Source organism: Vigna unguiculata, chromosome 1, assembly GCF_004118075.2.
Source record: "Vigna unguiculata cultivar IT97K-499-35 chromosome 1, ASM411807v1, whole genome shotgun sequence".
NCBI lineage: Eukaryota > Viridiplantae > Streptophyta > Magnoliopsida > Fabales > Fabaceae > Vigna > Vigna unguiculata.
In genome coordinates this window covers 15,079,955-15,087,559 of record NC_040279.1, presented here as the reverse complement: position 1 = coordinate 15,087,559, position 7,605 = coordinate 15,079,955, and positions in this window count along the sequence as shown.

Here is a 7,605-nt window from a genome sequence, read left to right as displayed (position 1 = left end):
TCATGCGGAATCTATGAAGCTTCCATGGAGAATGATTAAGGTGCGAAAGCTAGAAGATGAGAGGAGAAGTGGTGCGGCAATGGTGTTTGGAGAAGCTCTCAAGTGAGGTTGGGCCAACACTCAAGGAAGGAGGCTAGAGGAAACCAAGAAGGATAACTCTAGCCTAAGTTGATTCACAAAAAGAGAGGAGTCTGGAGTCATCTCAACAGAATTTCTCTACTATATTCATGAATGAAAATACAAGGGTCCTAAGCTCTCTATTTATAGGCTAAAATCAGACCAAGGAGTCTCCAAAAAGTGGAGGGAAAAAGGAGTCTAGAAAGTTGAATTTTGGAGCCAAAAAGGAGCATGTGAGAGGTGTGACTTGCCACCTAAGCAAGTCACACTTGTCTTGCCATGGGAAGCTAACTCTCATCCTTGGAGAGCAAGTTTGAGAAGCTTCTAGGCTTTTCTAGAGTAGACACACTACTTTTGGCCCATTTGGCCCAATTCCCCTTTTTGGTCCAAAATTACTTCTAAAGCCCAATACATGGCCCAAAGAAAACCCTATTCTACTAGGCCCAAAATAGAAAGACCAAAATAAAATCCTAATGTAGTATTTACAAGCAAAGTGTCCTAAGCTAGGTCTTCACATCTTCCTTGGCCCATGTGAAGTTCGTGTTGGGCCTTGCATGCGCATTTAAGGCCCATTCCTTTTGTATTCTCCTAGCCATAAAAAGAATTAAGACAATTAAAGATAGCACAAAAGAATGGCCCAATAAAAGTATAAGGTCCAAAAATGATTATTTATTTAATGACAAAGAAAAACTAAATGGGCCAGGCCATTGGCCCAAGCTGAAAAGCCTTGTAGGGTGATATTCATCATTGCAGTACCACGAAACCACAGCGGAGCAGTAGCAAAATGCAATCCAGATCCACGTACAACCTGCAGCAGTCGCGCCCATCTTCATCCATCGCCGGAAAACGCACAGGCAGCAGCGAACCACCACCACGTTGGAGCAGCCGCCATTGTAGCAGCCACAAGCCTCCATGAAACCTTTCCGCAGCCAAAGTGTGAGAGAAACCCTAGTCTGGAGAGAGAAAGTGCACTCTGCCACGTGTCAGTTTCTCATTACACAGTCAAATGGTCAAATCTGGTCAAGCATTCAAAAGCCGGTCAAACAGTCAACTCTGGTTAAGGACTGGTCAAAGGAGAGGGGTTTAACTGCAAATATTAATATTTTTGGATGTCTCTACAAATTTGGACTACAGGATTAAAAATGGCTTATTAAGAAAATTAATGCAAATATTATTTGTTAATAATTTATTAGATATCTTTAAATAATTAATTTATTTAATTATATCATAAATTATTAACCAAACTATATTTGTCAATTAGTTTAGATCTCTTCAAATATCTTTGAATATTTTTCTTTATCTTTATTTTAAAAGATATTTGAGAGGTTTTAGCAACTGAAAAGCCTAGTCCAATTCTTATATAAAGAGACCAAGGGAGAAGCAGAAAAAAAAGTTCGACACGTCGGAATTGACGAACCCTTAGGGGGACCTAATTTCTTTTTCTCTTTTTTCTTCTCTCTATTCTTCTCTCTTTATTTTGCATTCATGGAGTTCTAAACTTCTTGGGTTGATTCCATTGTAATTTCTTAATTGGATTCTGAGGTTAGATCAATTAATTTCTTTGTTCTTTTTATTATTGTTGAGGTTTTCATTCATCTATGTCTTTTATCTTTAAATCACGTAAGAAGTAATGATTTTAAATCTATATGCATGTTGGTCATATGAGGCCAAGGGTTTTTAAATTGAATCGAGACTTTACTTTGATTTTATTTAGAAACTTTCATATGATTAAATGAGTTTTTACAAATAATTGAGACTTTACTTTGGTTAAAGGTATTTACTCTAACTACAATTAATTGAGACTTTACTTTGATTAATTAAGCTTTTTATTTGGTGAGGAGATAAAAGAATAGACATGATTAGGCATAGTAAATTTGATTGAGACTGTACTTTGGTTGAATTTACTGTGGATAATCTAAAAGTTCTCACTTTTAATTGAGACTGTACTTTGGTTAAAAGTGAGAACCGCAACAAATTAATTGAGACTTTACATTGATTAATTTGTAAATCTATAACAATAATTAATTGAGCAATAATCTTTAGATAACCGATGATGAATCTATTTTGAAAAAACAATGGAATCAATCTATTTTCTTTACTATTGTTTTTATTTCTTTTTATCTTTTAAATTTTATTTCTATCTTTGTTTATCTTAATCCCCTATATTTTATAATTTTATTTGACTAACTCTTGTATAGTTTTATAAGAACTAACTTGTTAAAAATCAATTCCGTGTTCGTTGGGAGACGACTTTGGGTTACTTTACCCTTACTATTTTGTTGACTACTTTCTTAACAATACTGAAGTTATTATAGATAAGTAGTATTAATTTGATCACATCAACGACAGCGTTATCAAATTTGGCGTCGTTGTCGGGTTAACACGGTTAGTATTTTTATCATTTTAGTTCTTATTTTTATTTTTATTCTTTTGATTTTATTTTTATTTTTATTTTTTGTTTATCACTAACATTTTTTTTGTCAATTTTTGTTCTAACATTTTTTTTTATTTTCTTTAGTTATTTTATTTAGTTATTTTTTTAGCATAGTTTTTGTTTGAGGAATTTTGTTGGGAAATTTGTGAAATTAGTTGGGAAAAACTTTGGCTAAGGAAAGACAAGGTACTTAAGTTGTCCATTGAGACGCACCTCTCTTTCCTGGAAGTCTACTTAACAAGCTTTCAACTTATTTCTTTTCAGAAAACCTCTTTCAAAAATGCAAAATAATTTTTCATACGAAAGTAATCAACATTGTAGTTTTCAAATGGATTACAATTGCTATCCACAGCAACCACGTGATTCTCAGCAACAAATTGTCACACCTACTTCTGCACTTGATATAAGTGGGTTATGAGCAACAACCATATTCTGAGTGTCCACCTCAGCAACCATATATTCCAAATAGTTTTCAGCAACAATATGTACCACCACAACAAGTTGAAGCAACCAATGGACCATCCTACAAGGAAGTTATGATCTTCATGGGTGAAGTTATAGAGAAATTAAAGTCCATGGATGAAAGGTTGCGAGTTGATCAAAGATGAAGAAATATTGAGCAAGAGTGGTATGAAAATAAGCAAATACTGTCTTATATGTTAAGGGATGCAAGTAAGAACAACTTCATAGAATTACTTGTAACTGTTAATACCACCCTTCAACCCCATTAGAGATTTCCTGAAAATCCAGATTTTAATGAACTTCGTCATGAAATTAAAGATGTGCTTATGAAGTTGGCCATCAGAGCTGAACAAATGTCTGAAGATTTGAGTCAGCTAATGAATGATGTAGTGAGAAAGGTCACTTTGGAAGATATGATGAAAATGATGACTGAAATGATGAAGATGAATCAGACAGATTAGAAAGAGATGATGAATGTCGCCGCACAAAGATTGCAGAGTCAGTCTGAAAAATCAATAGTGGAATCACATCACATTGATATATCTACTGATGGATATACTGATTGTCATAGTAATATGTCTACTGATGGACATATTAAAGATGTTGCTGAAGTTGATGAAGAAATTAAAGATTCTTACACAAACATATCTACTGATGGATATGATGACGATGCTCAATGTAAATATAAAGTTGTACCCGTTGATGAGGATATGAGTACAAATGATCATTTTTAAGAGCAAAGTTGTGAGAACAATACAATGGAGGAACCAAGTGAAATTGAAGAGCCAACAGTATTCGAAGATGCAGTTGAAGCATCTACTATTGCAACTGACTTGGTTAATGATGAAGCAGCATAGTCAACAACACCAGGTGAAAATTTTTGCTCATAAGATGAGATTACAAGGATTACTGATGATCCGCATAACCATCCAAATGCACCTGATGATGCTCAAGTTGAGTTGAAGCCACACATTCCACACATCAAGTTTGTTGATGTGAATGATGCAAATAAGTTTTCAGTGGTTATCTTTGTTGACTTGGCTGCAGAAAAAGCAGAAAGGTTTATGCCCACAATTTATATTTTGGCTTAATTATGAAAATGATGTAAAAATATGACTTTTGAAATTATTTTTACAAAAACAATTAATAACGAAAATTTGAAAATTGTTATAAAATAAGGTTTCAAAAGTAATTATTAATTACAAATTTTTTTATTACATTATTTTATAAGTATTTATTTAATGAAATATGTTCTTTTCATTTATACATACTAATATTTTTTTCCACAACAAATCAAACTTATATAATGATAATTTTTAATCATATTTAAAATCAAGGACAATTTGGTAATCTTTTTTTTAATTTAAATTTAACTTTTAATCTATCACATCCATTAAATCACTCACCAACTTCAACAAAATTTACTCTAAATCCACTCACTTTCACCTTTAATCCCCTTAAAGTGAACAAGACAAGCTTCACACTCTAATCCACTTGAATGCATCCTCTCTGTCTCCCTCCAATCAACGTTAACGGATAGAGAGGGGAAGGAAGAGGGAAATTCCTCTATTTTTCAATCATTTATGTTATGCAATGATTTGAGGGTGATATCAAGATTACAATTATGTCCTCAATTTATTTTTCAACTTAATTATGAAAATGATGTAAAAATATGGCTTTTGAAATTATTTTTACAAAAATAATTAATAAGGACATTTGAAGATATTTATAAAATAAGGTTTAAAAAGTAATTATCAATTATAAAATTTTTTATTACATTATTTTATAAATATTTTCTTATTAAAATATGTTACTTTCATTTATACTTTTAATATTTTTTTTACGACAAATCAAACTTATTAAATGATAATTTTTAATTATTTTTAAAATAAAGGACAATTTTGTAATCATGTTTTTGTTTGATTTAAATATAAATTTTAATCTATCACATCTAATAAATCACTCATAAACTTTAAGCAACTTTACTCTAAATCCACCCACTTTCACCTTTAATCCACTTAAAGTGAACAACACAAACTTCACACTCTAATCCACTTGATATCATCCTCTCCCTTTCAATCCGATCAACCTTGAGGGAGAGAAAGGGGAAGCAAGAGGGAAATTCCTCTATTTTTCAATCATCTTATGTTATTGATGAGTTCAAATTTTTGCCCTCATTTAATATTTAAATTTGGGGATTTAATTGAATTTTCTATGCTTAAAGATTGATTTAATTAGGATTTGTGATTAGTGGATTTATTGAGTAAGTTTGGTAAAAGTAGCGTAAAAATTTATTTTAGTTGCATAAAATATTATTGGATATTCTAACGTTTGTTAATGCAGCTGGAATTTATTTTGGGTCATTAAAGTGTGGATTTGAAATATTCAAAGTTACAAAATAAGTCCAAAATCAAGAAATTCTGGAAAAGAATAAATCAGCAGCTAAATGCACTCCCAAATCTTATTTGCACACTCTTTCTAAAGTGGACCACCAAAAACCTGTTCTGCACCCCCAGTTTTCACTAAGTTGCACCCTTCCTACCACTTAAACTCCACTCAACCAGATTATGCCATGTGGCAATCCCCACCTTTCAAATCAGGCCAACCATATGCTGACACGTGTCATAATCCTCCACTCACCAAATTGACCAGTCAGATCTTGCCACATCATCATCTCCTCCATCTCACACATGAAGCCCTAACCCTAGCCGCCACCATGACAAGCCGCTGCCGCCAATCTCGCTGTCAAACCTCCACGGCAGCCACCACCGCCTCCAGCCACCATAGTTCCACCATCTTCCTTCTCGCCGGTGAAGTTACGAACCTGCACCATCTTCAATCTTCTCCGCAGCGATGCCATCTCCGTCCACACGCAAATGCAGCAAGCCACCGCAGCACCATCATCTTACCTGCACCAGATCTCGCCGGAGCAGCACCCATTCAGAAGCAGATCTGCGTCAGCCACGGTGACCATCCTTCTCACCTCCATCGCAGCTCCGCACACCACGTGAACCAAGCATGAACCACCGCGCCTGCACCTGCTCCATTCCCGCAACCTTCACGCACCATCAAATTCACGTTCCACCATCACCATTTTCCATCTCCACGCTCATGTGTAGCGCATCCAATCTCATGAGCAACCACCATCTTCCAGTCACAGTCGCGCTCTATCCAAATGCAGCAACCATTGCGCCACCATGGAAGCTTGCTACACCACCACGCAAACGCCAGAAACACGACGGGCACCAACCTGTTCACACCACGCATCTGTACTACGTCAAAGCGGACCAGATTCGCTGCCAACACCACCACAGTTCCGATGCAGATCTGAAAAACCATCAACCACCGCTGCAGATCAAACCAGATGCAGACCGCAATGCGCCACCATATTCGCGCAGCCAGATCAGAGAAGAAGAGCTCGCCAGAGAAGGAGGAGCAGCCGCGCCGTCACGCACAGCCAAGGGAGGGAGAAGAGTGTGAAAGTGAAACCCTAATTCTGGAGAGAGAGAAAGCACTCTGCCATGTGTCAGGCTGCTATTGGACAGTCAAACTGGTCAACTGGTCAAAGTGAGCAGTCAACTCTGGTCAAAACTGAAAAAATGGTTAAATAAGAGGGGCAGAATTGGAAATTGGACAGGAATTAAGTTGCTAATTAATTAAATAAAAATAAAAGATTTTAGCAACTGACAGATAAAGCCCAAAGTCCAGTTGAAGCCTATATAAAGAGACTTAAGGGAGCAGAAACAAGGTATAACTTAGACACTTAGAACTCTCTGGTTTTGGCAGACACCGTCATCCATCACATCTCTCATTCTTTTCTTTTATTTTTTTTCCTTCATATCATCATGTATTCCATCAAAGCCATGGAGGGCTAAGCTTTTAGGGTTGATTCCACTGTAATTTCTTAACTGGATTCTGAGGTTAGATGAATTTATGTGTTTGTTATTTTGATTATTGTTGTGGATTTTATTTATCTATGTCCTTTGCTTCTTAATCGAATAGAAAATAATGATTTTAAATCTACATGCATGCTAATCATATGAGTCAAAAGGTTTTTAAATTAAATTGAGACTTTACTTTGATTTTATTTAGAAACTTTCATTTGATTAAATAAGTTTTTGCCAATAATTGAGACTTTACTTTGATTAGAGGTAATTACTTTAACTAAAATTAGTCAAGACTTTACTTTGATTAATTAAGTTTTCTATTTGGTGAAGAAACAAAGGAATAGACATGATTAGGCATAGTAAAATTAATTGAGACTGTACTTTGATTGAATTTACTATGGACAATCTAACAATTCTCACTTTTAATTGAGATTGTACTTTGATTAAAAGTGAGGATGCCAACAAATGAATTGAGTCTTTACATTGATTGATTTGTAAATCAACAACAATAATTAATTTAACAATAATCTCTAGATAACCAATGAAGAATCTTATTTAGAAAAAGCAGTGGAATTGACCTATTTACTATTACTGTGTTTACAATCTTCTGTGTCATTTTCTTTGCATATCAAAACCCCCCTATTTTTATAGTTGCTAGTTTTAATTGCATTTTTAAGAATCAAATATTTGAGATCAATTCCGTAT